General features: G+C 38.3%; 1 protein-coding gene across 1 annotated transcript in view; it reads left to right on the plus strand.

Moving 5' to 3' along the window:
* The window catches only part of CLCN1 (chloride voltage-gated channel 1), a 2,440,475-nt gene that overhangs the window by 1,401,259 nt on the left and 1,017,781 nt on the right, over window positions 1–21,435 (plus strand). The gene's annotated exons all lie outside the window — the stretch shown is intronic.

Raw genomic sequence — 21,435 nt, forward strand, 5'->3', positions numbered from 1 at the left:
GGGGGCTAAAATTACCTTTATTTAAAGGCAGATCTCCTTGTGATATGATCTTACCAGTAAGGATATCATAATGGCAGTGTGCAGCACTCTCCCATATTTGTGAGTAGCAGGATATTTGTACCCCTAGTGAAAGTGCAGACTTAGCATCTTCAGGGTATTTGAGTTTGCAAAGTCAAGAAGTCTTTGGGCCTGTATGATAGCAGTCATTTATTGCTCCCTGTTAGTGGAGGGGTTGTTAAAATCATCCATGAATATGGTATTGGGCTGGATGGTGAGTGATTCAAGTAACCTCAGGTATGATGTATGGGTATCCTGGTTCATGGTGGGGTACCTGTATCTAACAAGAATATGGTAATGGATTTTTCCCAAGGTTAATTGGACGTGGAGTAGATCAAGCATGTCATATTGTTTGGCCAGCCTTGAGGTGTGCTTATCCTTTATGCAGATGGATACACCTCCGCCTTTAGCTCTTTCATGTTTAGTATTTGGTCAGAACATATGAAAGGCATTATAGCTATGTACTGCAATAGTGGTTCCATGACTTTGAACCTTGTTTCAGTAGCTGAAAAGAGTTGGAATTCCCCTGGGTGAGGAAATCTTCTAGGGAGCACATTTTCTTGTTAAGATTCCTAGCATTGAGCAGTAATGCCTTTAGCTTGTCCCGAGTAGGCTTTGTGATGTTGGATGGTTTGTCTGTTTTGCAATGCCTGAAAAGGCTATATAAGGGTGGATAATATTTTATAGGGGAGACCAGCTCTACAAAGAGGCTGGTTGCTAGTGGAATCCCTCAGGGCTGTGTTTTGGGCCTGCCCCTTTTTGGCATAGGCTCATAGGTAAACACTAGGCTAGCTGCCCTTAAAGGCCATTTTAAGCCTAGCCATTTCCCTTTTTGTGCTTAAATGAATGTATCCCATTTGGTTAGAGACTGACCTTACCCATCCCATAGTTGAGAATTACATATTAAGTAACTTGGATCATACCATCCATCTCCAGCTAGAATCTCCATAGCCAATTCCCAGATAATTTCCACCCTACTCTATGCATCCCCCATACTTACCAACCTTAGACAGGCAGATCTACACAAGCTGAATGCTTGTTACAACAAAATTGCTAAATTTGCCACTGGAACCTCCTACCGCCGCCATCATTGTATCTCCCTTAAAGAACTAAACTGGCTAGAACTCCCACAACTCCTTCACTTTAATCAACTCACCCTCGCTCATAAACTTATTAACCACCCCCTTAACATCCCTTCCCTTCAAACCCTTCTCCAACCCTATCACCCCACTAGGCCCCTAAGATCAAGCAACAAAAATCAACTGACTGTTATCAGACCCAAAAACTCATCAGGAGAACCCATATTTTCATGTACCATATCTAAACTTTGGAACAATCTTCCACCCTCTATAACTACTCTACCATCCAGCAGCCTTTTCAAGACCGCGCTCAAATTCCAACTAAATTTGCACTGGTTTTGTCCTTGTTTTAATCCAGACTAACACCCTCACCTTTACCCCCCCCCCACCTAGACTCTTAACCCAACCATACTACCGCCACTACTAACCACAATCAGAAATAGCTAGTTGTCTTTACATACTTTAAAATCTTGTCTGACAACTTTGTTACTAATATTATAAATGACAAGAAACTATCTTAACTTGCAACATTTACTGTATATGCTGTTGATAATCAATATCTTGTTATTGTATTAAAGCCAACAACCTGTAATGCTGTTTACTATTGCTTCAACTTTGTATCTCTATTTATCATGTACATGATGTGGAGCTTTTGTACCCAGGCATCCACTGAAAAAGGACCTGTGTCCAGTCGGAATTTCTTGGTAAACAAATGTAAATAAATAAAATTTGAGGGGACACATGCATGGTCTAAAACATTTAGGAGCTGCCTCTGTCCATTAGTAGTATGGGGCAGTCCTGGGGAAAGTTTCTGTTTCACATCCATAGATCCAAGCTGTACTTGAAAATGGACAGGGATGAACTTAGTTTTATGTCGATGTGGAGTCTGTTACTAGCAATTGTATCCTCTGTGAGTTATACCTCTCCCTCCAAATCATTCTGTTGATATTGCAGAAGAGGTTTATCTTCCTAGACTGAGCATTTCTGATGCATTTGACTTACTGATGTGCAGTAAATCCATCAGTATTGGGTCAGAGGATGTATATAGGCCAGACACAGTTCACCTGTTAGCAGTCTATAGGATACCAAGTATAGTGACAGAGCTTTGAGTCAGTCTATGTAAGACATATTGTTTAGACCTTGTATAAGTTTAGTAAGATAGGTCTTGTATCATTTTAGTAAGGTATCTCTGTGGGCATTCCCACTGTTGCATGTGTCTGGACATATACATGCGAATGGATGCGTCATATTCAATGACTGACCTAATGAGATCTGAGTAAAGGGGGACAATGACACCCCTAGATCTAGGCACAATCCCTTTTTTTATAAGCATGAGCAAACTAAGGACTTTCTTACAGCAATGGACACTCGTTGGTCAAAAGTTAAGTCACATAAGTTCTCAAATCCTGAGCAACTGGGTCAACTCTCAGGGGTATATTGTGATGACTTTCCACAGGATACAATAATACATTTTTAGCATTTAGTTTCAGTCCATGATTTTAGCACCAGTTATTTATTTGGAGCAAACCTTCCTACAGGTTTGGAAAGCCATTTGTGGATTCAGTGATTGCTCCTAACTTGCAGTCATCTGAAAACTTAATCAACAAGAGCCATTTGGTATTAGCTTTTACTTCAGAAAAAGTAGATGCCAAACAGGAGATGTCCCAGCATAGAACCCTTGGGGGACTCCACCGGTGCCTGTTCTCTCTGTGGAGGTAACTTCCCTAATGCATCCTATCTGTGAGCTAGTTAGCAATCCAGTGGGTGGCATAGGAAGTTATTTTGTTTATGTAGCTTTTCTACTAAATGTCTGAGTGATGCATTCTGTCAAAAGCTTTGGCCAGGTTGAGGTATATGGTGAGTACCGTTCTGCTTTCATCCATTGCTTTGATGACCTTTTCAAAAAAGTCCAGCAGGTTAAGCAAGCATGACCTCACCTTGAGAAATCCAAAGTGAGACAGGTCCAGTGTTTGGAGGTGCCCTGTGCCCTTATTGATTCATTCCGTGATAAGTCTTTCTATGGCTTTGCATATGAGGTTGGTCAGACTTATAGGCCTGTAATTGCCCGGGGCCTGTGGAGGGTTCTCCTATATGTAGGGGATAAGACTGTAGCTGTTCTCCATTCACGTGGTACAAAACCTGTATGGATGCTGCGAATGAACAATGTTGTTAGGGATGTGGCTAAATCGTGCTTTATGCTATTTAAGATGCATCCAAGTATATTGTCAGGAGCCATCAATGCAGTATTTTTAGCTGTGTATATCACTTTTAGAACTTGGTTTTGTATTATAAGCTGGAGTCAAGCCAGTTTCAGTTATATCTTGAAGTACAGATGGAGGGAGACAGACGTAAAGTTATAGCCATTAATATCACTATATATTCAGCCTCAGTGTAGGTACCATCATTCACAATCAGCTAAGCACATTGCTGCTTTGTGCTTTTTAGATTAAGAAAAATTTAAAAAAATGCCTTGTGATTGTCTTTTGTTTTTGGGTAGCAATTTTACCCTCAGACTTGGCTTTGGTGGATTTTATTAAGCTCCTGAGTTGTTTGTTTTTCTTTTTTCTAATGACAAGCCACTTCTCAGAAGCCAAAATAAATGTCATGGGCCTCTGGCTGATAACGTTTGCACGTGATTGCAAACGGGAACAGTCATAGAATCCCCCAAGACACTAACATCCTAAAGAAAGGACTAACACAGACAAATGACTGTTACAAAAGCCACTGTTAAACCTGAGTTCAAAGAAATGTATAATAGCACCCTTTAGGAAGTCAGCCAACCTAGGAAATTACCTCATCAATAACACACCCTTAAGAGCAGAACCAGTAGTCAGGAATTTGGATACATGTAGATAGTAACCTGGCTTTTGACCACCAAGTGTCTAAGGTAGTAAAACAAACATTCTATGTTGCTCAGCTTGAAAGCAAAGGCATGTCATCTAGGTCCAAGGAAGTCACTGTTCTACTGTATTTGCCTTCATTGGCCCAACATTGCATATAGTGCCACCTTCAGTGGGCAACTGACCAGGCACAAGGAACAAATGGAACATCCACAGACTTTCCTTCCAAAAAGAACACAGGGAGTAAACAGCATGTCCTATGCAGATCACCTCAAAGCTCTATCATTATGCTCTGTTGCCTACAGTCTGTTGACAGACAATCTATTCCTGGCATACAAGGTATCCTTGGATCTGACTCTGATGGCCCCTTTGCATATCTGCAAAATGAATGACATCAGAATTACTCAATCTAGGGATTTAAACTTTGCTTGGAACATAAATAGGACATGTTGCAGGACAGGTTCTCAGAAAATTCACCTTCTCTGGAATAGGCTTCCTATGTGCAGCAGAGCTCTTCCCTAAGTCTACTCAAGAGAAACCTAGACCAGTGGATGGGAAATCAGAAATGCACTCCAGGTCTAACACCCATGACTCTAATAGACAGAGATAGCCTGTTAGGCACATAAAATTGTGGGATATATTTTGGATGCTTGACTAAGTTTATAAAGGCCCCAGTGGTCATTGGCCTAGTATAAACCTATGAATGTATGAACACATGTGTGTAGTTCATAATGTCTTGAAAAAAAAGACTTGTTTCAAGCTGCTTCAGTTCGCAAGCTACATTTTTAATGTGCAGTTATGAGTCCCTGTGAGCAAAACATACAATTTTTGGCTCTACATTCTTCTGTGATTGTGCACTTCCTTAGTTTGTTAGGCAAGAAAGAAATTATGGGCAAGGTACTTCAACTTCCAAAAGTCCTGTGGAGTTCAGCTGCCATAATTAATGGTGATCTTTCCCCCCTGAGGTGTGATTGAAAAGGGTAGAATGCAAATGCACTTGCTCAGCTCTCATAGCAGTTTCCCATAAATTCATACAAAATGTCCATCTGCACTACAAGGCTTACTCGTGGAAAACTGGGCTGCTTTCAATAGTGTAGCCAAAACCTATGTAGTACTTCATAAGCAACTGTCTGACTTACTGAAATACTGCACTTTTTAGCAGCTTACTGCCAATATCTGTGTTGTTTATGTTTGGTAATTATAAGTTAATTGATGGCATAGCAAGGGTGGGGTGAAAGGAGCAACTGCAGTGGGTGCAAAGTGTTAGGGTCTGTGATAGAGAGTTCCTGTAGTGTGCTTTTCTCTGCATCAAAAGGCAACTCAGCATTCCTTTGTGTTTTTTTTGTTGTTGTTTTTTTGGGGTTTTTTTTATGTTTCTGTTTTTGCTTTGTTTTTCTCTTTTTTTGAAATGCTAAGGGGGTGTAGTATTGTAGTATCTGTAGGAAGCAGATTGGTACAAAAGTACCTTTTTTGCTATTCACTAGAAGAACCGAGGGAGGAATGTGGATTGGCTACTGTAAGAAGCCTATGTACCAGTCAGCTTCTACAGTAAACCAAAGTCCTTTTTTTCACTCTTCAGTTGAAGAGATAAGGTGGTGGGGCAGTACTTCAAGGAACAGCACTGGGCACTTGTCACTATATGAACCATCTATGGCTGTGTTAACCAAGCACATTGCTCATTACATAAACACTGTGCTATTTCTGTATATTTTGACTATTTATTTTACTAGGTGCCATCTTATCTATAGCTGTATAAGAGGGGGAATAATGTTTTTCTTGAGGAGGCAGATTTTTACTTCCACAGCAGAGAATAGTAAAAACTCGAGTTTATATATTTCACTGTATATAGTTTCTGTTCAGTATTTTATATCTCTCCTTGCACCTCTATGGTCAAGCAGCTATCATTTTCTAGGCTTTGTTGACTGGAGCCTTGAGCTATAGTATCCCTAGCTGAGGATCTTCCCCGAATGCATGAGCACCTACCTTAGAGGAGCATGCCAGCAATTTTCTTGGATATATATTTGTAGGTGTGAATAAGCTAGTTCAGTAAACTTATAGCAACCAGTGGCTCACATTGGTTATGTTCTTTGTGGCTGCTAATGCACTCCTATTTTCCAAAGAAACCATAGTGGATGGAGATGTAGAAGCAATACCATCCTAACGTTCTTTCTACTTCTTTCCATGTTAATGTCAGTGTGAGCCAAGTTGGAGCCCTATCTCCATTCCTTTTAAATACGTCCTTGGAACCTCTTATTAGACATATAAAGCATTACTCTATCATGCAAGCTGTAATTGGGTGTGTGTGTCTGTGCATGTGTGTGTTTGTATATGTGTGTGTGTGTGTGTGCGTGTGTGTGTGTGTGTGTGTGTGTGTGTGTGTGTGTGTGTGTGTGTGTGTGTGTGTGTGTGTGTGTGTGTGTGTGTGTGTGTGTGTGTGTGTGTGTGTCTGCGTGTGTCTGTGTATCTGCGTGTGTGCACGAGTACACATGTTGGGGAGTGATCCATAACATAAGTGATATAAAAGGGGTGACATTCAATCCTCAGTTCCCAACTTGCCATAATTAATGATTCTCTCCATGTGGCAGTTGGTTAGTCATCATTTTCAGATGAAAAACAAAACAAGAACAAATCATATGTATGTATTAATATTACTTCTGGTGTGACCTGGACACCTAGTGGGCTTCAGTACTTTGATGTCCAACTTCATGTTAATCCTGCTATTGTAAGATACTCCTCACTTGATGTAGTTAAGGATATAGTTATCCAAGAGGTGTTCTTCACATCCTCTCTGATTCATAGTTAGAATTAATATCATTAAAATGATGGCTATTCCTTATTTAGTTTATCTATATCATATGTAGCAAAGGAATGTATCAGAGCTTGTCTCATCCCCAGTACAGTGTATTTGCTACTTGGGTATTGCACATAAAACCTATGACAACCCCATAAAACACTATGAAATTCTCCAAAGGATTATTAGGTGCATTATATAAGCCATTATATAAGCTATCCCATAGCTGCATTCATAAAGACTTTTCTCATCTCTTCAAAGGTAACTGAAGCCATATGGTCTGATAGCGATCAGGTCCTCCTAGGCAGTTCACGTGTAAATCTTTCACTGTTCCTTTATTTTTGTGATACTGTATACCAACATAGAAAGAAAACTTTCCCCCGTTTTTAGATCTTAGGGCACTAGTCCATGTTTTAGAGGTTACCAGAGCATGCCCTAAAGCTGATGTTAGCCTGCCAGTCCTGCCTAATTCACTTCTTTTCTTAACTCCCAGGGTTACTATACCACTAGCAAACTCTCATACCCCCTACTATGTAACTGCCTAGTTTTCATCCATGCAGTTTCACTCATGAGACCTGACAAATCCTTAACATCTCTAACTATGCCTTCCCAAAGATTTATCAGTTCTATCATCTTCTCTATCAATATCTGGAGGACTTTGTTCATTTTCTCCTCCATTTTGTATAAATTGCCTTCTTTTTCAATAGCACTGTACTTTATTTTCAGCATGTTAGCATGCCCTTCTTCTTGCATGGACTCTGCTACAGTTAAAACTTTGCCCCCTGTACTGCCTTACACATGTGTGCTAACCCTAACCACACCCCTGCCACTCAATCTAACCCTAACCCAACACATTACATTGCTAAAACCCTCTTCCTAACAGTACCTCTACACAAGGCCAAAGGATACAGAACAAGCACAACAACAATCTTGCAAATCAGTAAATTTACCCCTTGCCTTACCCTCACCCCAACCCTTATTCAAACCAGTGAACACTTGCACAAATGCACTAAACAAAATCTAACCTTTTCAGTCAAATATTCATTTTTCTGAACACTTCCACCTACAAAGCATTATAAAAGTGAGCACTGAGTCATTTGAGCATTGAGTAACATTTTCTTTTGATATTTTTAGCTGTAATCATGTACAGGACTCATTTGGTTCATCAAGCTGTAACTCAATGAAACAAAGCCATCAAAAATACTACACTGAACCTAGGAAATGAATGTTAATGTATGTACTACCTCCCACCCCCTACTTCAGATTTTTCTGCTAGTTATGTAACCTTGGCTCTAGATGATTGTGACTGTTGAAATGACACTCTGACCCCATGTTCAAAATGGGAAAAAGGAATTGTGGATGGATGGATGGATGGATGGATAGATGGAACCACTAGTTGATGCCATGTCTCACTGCTTACTAAATGAGATGTAACTCGGTGAGTGTTTTTTATATGAAGTCATTGCTGGCACTGTTTCTGTTACAATTCCAGGAATGGTTCTATGATTTTTTAACATTTCATGTTCTTCATAGCTGTATGATGAAAGAAATGTTAAGTATAAAGTAATCAGCGTATAGGAAATGAAGACCCTCACATGGATTGTGGAGTTGAAGCTGTGACCAGTTGTGTTTTTCTGGACATATGGTCATTGCAAGTAATGCTTGTATTACAAAATATGAAATAAAAAAAGCCTGAGCTACATTATTGTATTCATATCTGTATTATTTATCATGTTGTTAGTCTTTAGGACATTGTTCTGTTAATCTTCTGTATACATACAACATAGGAAAGCCTTCTACATAGTGCACCTCATAAGCAAGGGCATAGCATCCAGGTCAAGGGATGTTATAACTCCACTGTACTTGACCCTCATCAGATCACTAGCAGAGTGTAAAGCACCCTTTTGCATGTATCTCATCAGACACCTGCAGCAGCTGGAGAGAGCTTAGAGGTTTCTCACTAACAAAATATAGGGACTCTAAAGCATGACCTATGTGGACAGGCTGAAAGCCTTGTCACTTTATACTGTATCTTAAAGGCTGCTGAGAGGTTACTTGTGCCTGGCCTATAGGGCAATTTCCAACCCTGCACTAATGGAAATGCTGCACATCTGCAAGTCAGATGGTTAAAGAGTTACTCGCTATAGGGATCTCAACCTAGCTTGTTACATTAATAGAACATGCTGGAAAGACAGATACGTCTCCCAATGACTGCTGCTTCTCTGGAATAGACTCGCAGACAGGGTTAGCCAGTGTTAATCACAGGCCTACTCTCTTCATAAATTCATTCTATGAACTACTCAAAAAAGAACAAATGGGGATTCTTGGGATTAACATGTCTAAGCTTGTAAAGACTCTAGGACCACTAGCCTATTAACCTCCTGTGAACCTATGAACATACATTAATACAGATATATTTATATGTTCATAGGTTCACAGGTAAGTACTAGGCTAGCTGCCCTTGTGGACCATTTCTAACCTACCCAATTTCCGTTTTTGTGCATGAATGAACCTGTCCAATTGGATAGACATTAGCCTTACTCATCCCTTGGTGGATAATTATATAGTACGCCTAATGAGAATAACTGAGATCAAACCATAGATAATTTGAGAAGATCCACACATGGTGTAAAGCATTTAGGAGCTGCATCTGTCCATTAGTAATACAGGGCCAGTCCTGGGGTAAATTTTCTGTTTCCCATCCATATATCTAAATTACAATTGAATATGGACAGAGATGAAATTTGCTTAATATAGATCTGTAGTCTGTTCTAGAGTAACTGTATCCTCTGCAACATATACCTGTCCCTCCAAATTGTTATGCTAGTATTACAGAAGAGGTTTAGGTCCCAAGACTGAGTGCTTCTGATGGCATTGAACTTGCTGATGTGCAGTAAATCCATCAGTACTGGGTTGGAAGATGCTTTGTAGGCCAGACACAAGTCACCTCTTAGTCTATAGGATATAGAGTATAGCCACATGGCTTTGAAACAGTCCATGTAGGACATGTATTCATTTAGTATGGTATCTCTGTGGGCATTCCAGTCGTTGCTTATGTCTGGACAGATACATGACAATGGGGGCATTATAGTCATTGTTTAGCCTAATGAGGGCTGAGTAAAGAGCGAGAAAGATATTGCTAGATCTGGACATAATCTGGACAATTTAGATGGAGTTATATATAAATGATTTTGTAGTTTGCTGTGTGAATCCAGGTACGTAGAAAACATACTCTGTAATTAGCCTTGCCCAAAATGAAAATGACCATATCTAGAATGCAGGACACAACACAGTCTGTGTATCTACTGAGGAGTCATAAGTCGACAACTTACTTACATTTTTACATACATTTCTGTTACGGTATTTGTTTTTGCCAGTGTTGCTTTCTGTCAGAATTTTATATTATATAGTCCTTTTTGTGCCTGAGTGTCTCTGTTAGCAGACCTTGTCTTGCACTTATAGTCCGGATGCTTTAATTCAGCTGAGTTGAGAATAGAAATGACTTCAGATGTTAAAACATGAAGAGGCAGAATGCCATTTTAAGGTCTAAGCAGTGTTTAATTCTTTATTTTAATCTTAAGATAATTTGTAACTCCTCCCATTTCATAAAGTGATCTGTGGTGACTGTACTACATATTTGACAATGGTCTTTCAGATAATGCACTTGTTCTGTAGTTTTATTTTATTTTGGTTCAGTGACAAAAGGCAATTGTTTTATGATTGACAAATAAGTCTGTCTTTTCCAGCATTAGCAGATAAATATGTACCTTTTTTGTTTCAGCTTTTCTTTGAGCCTTAACATGCTGAAAATTTTAAGCAGTATTGCCACCAGGAACAACTCCCTTTGATATGCTCTACATGATTGGAAATGTGAACTATAAGAATGAATGAATGAATGAATGAATAAATAGGTTAATGCCAGATTAGCTCTTCGTAGTGAAGCTATCTGTACTTGTGGGTGCCACGTATTGTAGCGAGCTTCATAGAAAACTGCTGGGCATTGTTTGAGATATATTTCTTTTCTGAGAGAATGAGAAACATTGTTGATGGCACTCCACACATTTTCTTTAAGACTGCAACAGAAACTGCTATACCACGTCAATGGAACATGAAAAAAGAAGAAAAATAAAGTGCTTTGTTGGTGATCAGGGCACTTGCAGCGTTAAAATAAAACAAGTTTCATGAATTTAATCAAAAAAGTCCTTCAGTGACACACATTTATTCCATTTACTTTTGACACAGAAAATTTCTGACATTTTCTTCCTCATTAATAATCTATTTTTTTGGGAAGGGGGTGGATGCTTTTTGGATGTTTTTTGGATGCTTTTTGTTCCCCTGCTTCTTACTGGCAACTGTCCCCAATGTCTCACATTCATTATCTGGTCTATCAGTCTCTCTAATTAACCCCTCTAAACAACATCCGTAATTTTTCTCCAGGGCCAACATGGAACTTAAGGATGTCTTGGGGGGGGTCACTTTCCATCATCTGCTGGGGGGGGGGGTTCTTTCATGGCCTACCCTGGTTTCACACCCTCCCTGGCTGTATGATCTTGTCATGCGGGCAGTCATGCAATGGGAGCATATGACGTCATGCCCCCACCTTCAAAGAAGCACAGTTCCCAGCCCATTTCTACTTAGACTATGTTCTCCATGTCCAATCTATAGCCTCTGCCAGGGACAACATGGAGATGTCCATGCAACCACCCTCCCTACCAGAATGGCAAAACCACCATTCCTGCTTGTCACTACATCAGTCACATGAGCCACTAATCGAACCCAGGTCAACTCCGTGATAATCAGGGCTTTATCCCTCAACATCACCAGAGTGGCTACTAATAATCTCATTTACTGGGTTTTATTCAACATTCTTTCCCTAGCCATGTTTTGGTTTACTATGTTACTTACCATTAGGCTGTGAAACAAATGACATTATCAGTAAAATAAAATAAAACGTTTCTTATATTTTACTTTCACCTTTAGGCACCAAGTATCAGTGAATGGCAGTTATCAAGTGATGAAGACTCTGTTACTCTGTGTTGCTTCCCTATTGTACAGTCATCAAATGACTATTTGTAGCATCCCCTGCCCTTCATGCAGTTTAAAATGGATGAGGTTTCAGTTCTTCAGTTTTATTTTCCTGATGTTGAACTCCCCAGTTGCTGCCCTTGGGCATCACTGAGAGTGGAGTTTTTATTTGTGCACTAGAAGAGGTTCTATGTATATGGGCTTTTCTATTTTGGCTGTACCTGTACAGCCTTAGGGTTTCTATACACAAGTAAAAGGGTGTATGACTGAAATGATCACAGTGATGGTGCAGGTGGCCTTGTCCCCTTCCAAAAATGCAGTTTGTGTGGGTTTCACTTAAATGAAGATTTAACTGGTGTATTTCATTTGGCTGAATCTTCAGGGCTTAAATTAAGGGTAACCAACCAGATGATGTCTGCACATATGCAAAATAAGGTAAAACATTCCTTTTGTTTATATTTGTGTATAACTTTTATCAGGTGTCACAGGAATGGTACTTTTCAAAGAAGAACATGATACTATACATTGACTCCCTATTAAGTCGTGTACCAAATTACATCTGCTTTAAAATAATATGAATTACTTCAATGTTTACATTTGAATTTTACTTCTTACTATCATGTATCACAGATAGTGCATTTTAAATTATGAAGACTGTGTTGGTATGTGCTGTTCCTCCATTAAACAGCTCATAAATTGATAACACCAAACCTTTATTCCTGCTTATATTTCGCTATAATCTTTCTTTATTAAATACCACAGACTAGAGCTTTACAAGCTAAAATATAACTCTTGCTTATATTTTTCCTAATCATCATCATTGGGTATTACAGCTGCTCTATGTGCAACTGAATAAATACAGCATTTGGAGGTCATATTAATATTAATATTACATCAAAATGCACTGCCATACCATTCCATTGCACTCTAATGGAACTCTAGCAGTGCTGCAAATCGTTTGACATTCAGAGATGCTTGTTATAGTTGTATTAATAATTACAATGTCCCCAATAAAAAAATGGCCATCATTTTCATGATATCAGTACCTATTTTAGATTGTGCTGGAGAAAAGGGTTACTACTATTTGAGAACTAATAAGTGCTCGTGTTGCTCATTTTTAAAACAATAATCATTTATTCATTTATTTTACAATTTGTTTAACAGGTAAGAGAGCTGGTCTATTCACCCTTTTCAGTCATGATCTGGATACAAGAAATTCCAAAGTCAGAATATGTAGTAAAACTCAAACAAGTATATAAACAAAATGTCGGTCTGCAAACCAGATCTAATAACTTACTACCCCTGTCTGTTTGCCTTCACTTATCCATTTAGTATTCTAAAGTCCTGCGTTTAAGAGTATGAACCTTAATCTGAGGAAGACCTAAGGAAAAAGAAAAAAGAAGAAAACACTTTCATTATAAAGCATATTGTTTGCAAGTATCCAATAAGTTTATTAAGTACGACAACTTCTCTTTCTGTCTTATAAAACTGCAGTATTACCAGCTCTTTCTGTCTTATAAAACTGCAGTATTACCAGCTAACAAAATATAACTCTTACCTAACTGATTCCTTATTTAGAATAGACGTCTTACTCCCTTCTGTGGTGTGTGGGCCTAAGCCCATTCACCATCGCTCTGCTCAGGCTCCCTCCACTCTCCTGCCCTACCACCAATTCTCATACACCCCACTTCACAGAGACTTATAGCTTCTCTACCACAACCCAATAACTCTTTCTCCAGTCCCCTTTCACAAATCATTAACCAGTTACATACACCGACCCAACTCCCCTCTGTTTTTGGAACCTGACAAGGAAGGACCCCTCACCTACTTCGTCTTGCCTTGCTCTAGTAAGTAATCAAGTAATAATAATTCTTGAGATCAGTCATGAAAATATAGTAAGATTAGTTATGTGATGGTTTTCTGTAACTGTGTCAACTTGTCCACCTATGTTATTTACTGTAAATAGATATTTAGTATTTTTGTGTTCTTTTATTATTTGGGTGGCCGCGGTGGTGCAGCAGTTAGCATTGCCACCTCACAGCAAGAGCTTCTCTGGTTTGATCCTCGGCTGGGGTGCCTTCTGTGCGGAATCTGCATGTCCTCCCTGTGGTCACGTGGGTTTCCTCCAGGTGCTCCGGTTTCCTCCCACATCCCAAAGACATGCTATATATGATTTGGACACTCTAAAATTACCCCTAGGAGTGAGTGTGTGCATGTGTGTGCCTTCTGTGGAAAGGTTGGGTGCCAGGCTGGCAACTCGACACCATAAAACTCCACTGCCAATCATGAGCAGACAGGTGATCCGCCGTGGCAACCCCTAACCGGGAAAAGCCAAAAGAAGAAGATGTTCTTTTATTATTTATTACTAAATATATTTAAACTTTTCATTGTTGCTGATCCTTTAGAGAGTATTTTAACCTTTGAGAGTACTTATATCTACTGGTAGCACTAGACAAAAGGAAGCAACCTCACTGCCGAATTGTACTCCTTCCAAAAAACAAAGTCCAAGCATAAATGAGAAAAGGAGTATCAAACCACGATCGGAACCAGATAAATACGTTCAACAAAGTATGGTGAAATACGAAATCTTTAATCCATCCAACAAAATACAGAGTAAGCGCTTTCGCGTAGGGAGTCCCACGCTTCATCAGACAATTAAACAATGCAAATAACATCCCCATTTTATACTCTCCATATACAACAAGGCGGGAAAATTAGCTAGATAATTAAACAATTAGCATATCAAAAAAGGTTCGTAACTAAGCACACATTCTGACTGCAGCATCGCTGCTATTCTACTAAATATAGTGTGTGCATAAATGCAAACAAATTCATTAACCAAATTAGTAGCTGAATACACATTCTGACTGCAACGTCGCTACTGCTCTACTGAACATATTGTATGTGTAGATGCGAACAAATTCATTAGCCAGACAGTAAGAACAATAATACTAAAAGTAAAAGTAAAAATGAGAATAAAAATACACAATCTATATAAAAAACATGTAAATATACAAATGGGTATGAATATAAACATAAAAAGAAATATAGACATCCCTGATTCCATTAAGGTCCAAAACTTTCTAAATCCATTAAAATCCAAAATTATAATAATAAATAAATATATATGTAAGTAGACCTAAGTCAAACATCTATGGTCATCTGGTGAATAATAACTATGGATATTAATGTAAATACCACATATAGGGATAGAAACAAATATGATGAACTATGAAACTGTAAAACTAATCAAAAATAGTGAAAAATGATAAGAAATGTATAAAAAGTGTAGAAAATATATATAAATATATATAATATATATGATATATATATATATACAATAAAATAAACATAGACACTTATCATAAACTGTACAATCATCATACTATAAAGATCGTCTATGTAATAATGCATACAGCTTAAAACATACAGAATGAAAAATATAAAGTCCTGTATGGAAATGTATAGATTTCCTAGTCATCTGACAAGGAACCATGTCAGTAAAAGGTAAAAGTATAAATATATGTGCATACAAAAATATATATGTTTAAAATTCATGTGTATGCATATAAGGGTACATACATATATGCATATGAGATGTATGTATATAAAACATATATTTCAACCCTATATGTAACCACAATATAAACACAAGCATAAACAAAATGAAGAAAAAAACATCTAGATACATCTGGTGAATAAAGCCTGTCAATGTAAAACCAAGACTTGAAATTGACACTAAGAATTAAAAATTAAAAATTAAAACTAAAAAACATCACATCACTACTAGATGTTACTCAATTCAAGTACTGGCCTTAAGGACACATAATTGTTCAGCCCTGGAGGTAGATGTGAACCAAGCTGTAAAATCCATTTCAATTCAATCAAAGCAAGTTCATTAGCTGAATCTCCACCCTGTTGCCTCTGTCCCAGTATTTGTAGCACTCTGAAAGAAAAACCATGCAAAGGAAATTCTATTACATGTTTAGCTAGGGCATTGGTTTCTTTAGATTTCCGAATATCATACAAATGATTGTATATCCTATCTTGCAATCTCCTAGTAGTCAGCCCCACATAAAACGCCCGACAACAATTGCAGGTTGCAAGATAGATTAAATTCTTGGTGTTACATGTAGCATGAAATTTAGGAAAAAATTGGAACTGGGTAAGAGGGTTCCAAAACTGCTGTGTATTCACTATATAAGGACATCGTTTACAATGGTGGCAAGGAAAGGTGCCACAAGGCAATGGCATAAGGCTTGCAGATGGTGAAATAACAGGATGGTCATTAAACAAAATCATTTTCAAATTATCACAGTTTTTAAAAAGAAAACCAGGTCTAATACCTACTAACTTTTTGGTGCTATTGTCTATCATGAGTACATTCCAATTGTTGGATATGACAGTTTTAATAGCATTGATGTTACTAGTGTATTTAGTGACATATTTGACTGTCTCTGTTGGTCTAGAGAACTTACTTCCAGCAAAACAATTTCTAAAACTAATTAGCTGTTTATCTACAGAACTTTCCATATGAGTCTCAATGCCTAAATTACCAAGGGTATCCCGTCTGATATTGTTAACCATGGCACGGTTATACCCCGTGTCCAAAAATAGAGTTTCCATTATATCTGCTTCTTCCAGAAGGGGTTGTCCCTCTCCACATAGTCTCTGCACCCTGAGGAACTGGTTCTTAACTATGCCAGGAAACACAGTCCTCGGGTGCATGCTATCAAAAGGAAGTAGACTATTCTTCCATACAGACTTCCTGTATAGAGTCGATCTAATAGAATCATCACTATGTAGTCTCAATGTCACATCCAGAAAGTGTATCTCTTCGGATGAAACCTCACTGGTAAATCTGAGGAAGGTAGTTGTTGTTTCCAAATATCGCAAAAAGTTCTCAAAATCCTCTCTAGTCCCTCCCCAAACTATGAGGATATCATCCACGAAACGCCTATATAATCGAACATACCTATACATTTCATGTGGAAACAAAAACTGTTTCTCCCATTGTAGGACCACTAGATTAGCATAAGTATTAGCGCAGGGGGTGCCCATGGCTACCCCCACTGTTGTAAATAATGCTGACCTCTAAACAAAAACACATTGTTGTACAACACAATCTCAAGTAGCTGGCAAACCAAGATCTTCCTATCATTACTGAAACCATGCTCATTAACCAAAAGCTCATCCATATACTGCATACCTGTGTCATTTGGTATGGACGTAAACAAACTGTTTACATCTAAGGTAATGAGCAGGTAATCAGTAGATGTATCTAAAGTTAAGGTATTCAGAGTGTCCAACAACTCATAGGTATCTTTCAGAATGGAAGGATACCTAGTAATGACAGGTCTGAGGAGATGCTCTAGAAAACTAGACACATGGGATGTGACCCACCCTTCGCTAGAAACAATCGGCCTCAAAGGTACAAGTATAACTCCCTTGTGGATCTTTGGGAGGCCTTTAATTATGGGTGTCATAGGATGTTCAATGTGTAGGTATTCAAAAACCTCGACACTGATTTGTCTACACATCAACAAATCATGTAGAACATTATGAACGTTATATATAATGGAACTGACATTGTCCTCATTCATCTCTCTATAGGTGGCAATATCTGAAAGCATAGATGTCATGGAAGTCTTATAGTCCAGAGTGTTCATTATAACTATGCTGCCACCCTTATCAGCAGGCTTAATGGTGATATTGTGATTACTTTTAAGTGCAGATAACGCCCTAGAGTCATCTACAGTTAGATTATAAAATCTACCTTTCTTACTACTGCTAGAAAACAAGACATAAAAATCATTTTCACACAACCTTAAAAATGAATCAACATGGGGCGGCATGGGGGGTGTAAAGCAACTGTTACGTCGAAATTTATGTAAACCATCATTCATGTCTAATACATCATGTTTATCTATGAAAAATAGCTTTAACGACAATCGGCGACAAAAAAGTCTTAAGTCCAATAACACTTCACTTAATTTCGCAGAGTTGGCAGGAATGAAATTAAGTCCCTTATTTAACAAAGTTAGATGTGAAATGTCAAGAACAATATCAGAAAGATTAAACACAAGATCAGTCAATGCTTCATCCTTCTGGTGTGGTCTTGCCTTTCTCCTGAAAACTTTCTTTTTCTTTCCCTTGGTCCACGACTGCTCGACCTCCCCCTGTGTTGAGGTATGAACTTCTTTTTGTAAGGTAAAAAAGGGGGGTTGGGCTGTGTAGCCTTAGGTATAGCTCCCTCACTAGCAGTCGAAGCAGTAGATTGTACAAGTAGCATTTGCTGATTGGGAGGCGGTGTATCACTCATTGAGGAAGGACCACGTACCCGCCCTACCTCAACAGTTGCAACAGATGAATCATTATGCCCAGATGAAGCAGAAGCAATAGACACAAGTTCCCTGGGCTGAGTAAAAGTTGTCAAATTACTGGGCGATGGAACCACAGGCATCCCTGGTCCATCAACAAAGCCTGATGTAGGTTCACTAACAGAGGTGTGCGAATGGTGGGACCTGGGCCAAACAAACACCTGGCCTTTCACAAAATCATTATGGTCCCGTGCCAGTTTGCGATGTTTAACACTCTTGAGCCTTTCACTAAAGGCACTAACTTGTGAACAAGTGATATGTATTTTGTTTGAACAAAAGTCAGAAGTGAACCTTTCTGTCAAAGTCCTATACGTGTTATCCACTTTAATTCGCAATTCATCCTCTAATGGTGAAAAATAGCTCAACAACAGCTTGATGGAACTGAAACCTAACTCAATGTTGAGTTCTTGCCATTGTTTTAGTAATAATGGGTGTGAGTCCCCATAGGTGGGCATACAGAAAATGCGCATACCCCTGGGGACTACCCGAAAATGAAGGCAAGCTTCCAGATGGAGTCGTTGCCAAGTGTAACGCTGCAGCTGGTAGATATCATTCTCAAATGCTTTCAACAGGTTATTAAATTCTGTGATATTCTCACCTGTATTGTGAATCAACGGAACACCGCTCAAAGCGGAAAGGTCCAAAGACAATAAAGGGTTGGAGTCAGAGTTCAAAATCCCCTTCCACAAAACTGTGTCGTCCCTCGGCTCTGGACTACCATCAGTATTGACAACAGGTGTATTGACAACAGGATCCATCACGTGCAGGTGGATTGCCACAAAAAAACAAAGAAGTCAATAGACAAAAGGAAGCAACCTCACTGCCGAATTGTACTCCTTCCAAAAAACAAAGTCCAAGCATAAATGAGAAAAGGAGTATCAAACCACGATCGGAACCAGATAAATACGTTCAACAAAGTATGGTGAAACACGAAATCTTTAATCCATCCAACAAAATACAGAGTAAGCGCTTTCGCGTAGGGAGTCCCACGCTTCATCAGACAATTAAACAATGCAAATAACATCCCCATTTTATACTCTCCATATACAACAAGGCGGGAAAATTAGCTAGATAATTAAACAATTAGCATATCAAAAAAGGTTCGTAACTAAGTGCATATTCTGAATGCAGCATCGCTGCTATTCTACTAAATATAGTGTGTGCATAAATGCAAACAAATTCATTAACCAAATTAGTAGCTGAATACACATTCTGACTGCAACGTCACTACTGCTCTACTGAACATATTGTATGTGTAGATGCGAACAAATTCATTAGCCAGACAGTAAGAACAATAATACTAAAAGTAAAAGTAAAAATGAGAATAAAAATACACAAACTATATAAAAAACATGTAAATATACAAATGGGTATGAATATAAACATAAAAAGAAATATAGACATCCCTGATTCCATTAAGGTCCAAAACTTTCTAAATCCATTAAAATCCAAAATTATAATAATAAATAAATATATATGTAAGTAGACCTAAGTCAAACATCTATGGTCATCTGGTGAATAATAACTATGGATATTAATGTAAATACCACATATAGGGATAGAAACAAATATGATGAACTATGAAACTGTAAAACTAATCAAAAATAGTGAAAAATGATAAGAAATGTATAAAAAGTGTAGAAAATATATATAAATATATATAATATATATAATATATATATATACAATAAAATAAACATAGACACTTATCATAAACTGTACAATCATCATACTATAAAGATCGTCTATGTAATAATGCATACAGCTTAAAACATACAGAATGAAAAATATAAAGTCCTGTATGGAAATGTATAGATTTCCTAGTCATCTGACAAGGAACCATGTCAGTAAAAGGTAAAAGTATAAATATATGTGCATACAAAAATATATATGTTTAAAATTCATGTGTATGCATATAAGGGTACATACATATATACATATGAGATGTATGTATATAAAACATATATTTCAACCCTATATGTAACCACAATATAAACACAAGCATAAACAAAATGAAGAAAAAAACATCTAGATACATCTGATGAATAATGCCTGTCAATGTAAAACCAAGACTTGAAATTGACACTAAGAATTAAAAATTAAAAATTAAAAAACTAAAAAACATCACATCACTACTAGATGTTACTCAATTCAAGTACTGGTCTTAAGGACACATAATTGTTCAGCCCTGGAGGTAGATGTGAACCAAGCTGTAAAATCCATTTCAATTCAATCAAAGCAAGTTCATTAGCTGAATCTCCACCCCGTTGCCTCTGTCCCAGTATTTGTAGCACTCTGAAAGAAAAACCATGCAAAGGAAATTCCATTACATGTTTAGCTAGGGCATTGGTTTCTTTAGATTTCCGAATATCATACAAATGATTGTATATCCTATCTTGCAACCTCCTAGTAGTCAGCCCCACATAAAACGCCTGACAAACAATTGCAGGTTGCAAGATAGATTAAATTCTTGGTGTTACATGTAGCATGAAATTTAGGAAAAAATTGGAACTGGGTAAGAGGGTTCCAAAACTGCTGTGTATTCACTATATAAGGACATCGTTTACAATGGTGGCAAGGAAAGGTGCCACAAGGTAATGGCATAAGGCTTGCAGATGGTGAAACAACAGGATGGTCATTACACAAAATCATTTTCAAATTATCACAGTTTTTAAAAAGAAAACCAGGTCTAATACCTACTAACTTTTTGGTGCTATTGTCTATCATGAGTACATTATGGTAGCACTGTGGCCACTCCTGAAAGCCTCGGTGTTTGGTCAACATTACCATTTGTATTAATATTAATTTCATCAGTTTAATTTAATACCCTTGCAAAAGCCTTAGAGTAGCTGGCTTTGTAGTGTCTGGAGTGTGTAACTACCTTATAGTCTGTTCCGAAGGGGGGCATAGCTAGTAAATCTGAGCCAGCCATTCCCAGGTGTGTGTGTGTGTGTGTGTGTGTGTTTGCATGTGCGTGTGTGTGTGAGTGTGTGTGTGTGTGTGTGTGTGTGTGTGTGTGTGTGTGTGTGTGTGTGTGTGTGTGTGTGTGTGTGTGTGTGTGTGTGAAAATTAAATCTCAAAGAGTGTGTGTGTCAGTTGGTTGGAGCAGAGACACACAGCACTGGTTCCACTGAGAGGATGTTGGAGGACTGGGCTTGGACATTTGGCTGAGCACTCGACCCTACACCTGTGCCAGTGGGGAGTCTTATTGGGGATCTGGAGAGAGTAAGACAGGACCCAGCCACTGGACTGTGTACCCTGTA

Source organism: Protopterus annectens, chromosome 8.part0 (genome assembly GCF_019279795.1).
Source record: "Protopterus annectens isolate FY-2018-M chromosome 8.part0, PAN1.0, whole genome shotgun sequence".
Taxonomy (NCBI): Eukaryota; Metazoa; Chordata; order Ceratodontiformes; family Protopteridae; genus Protopterus; species Protopterus annectens.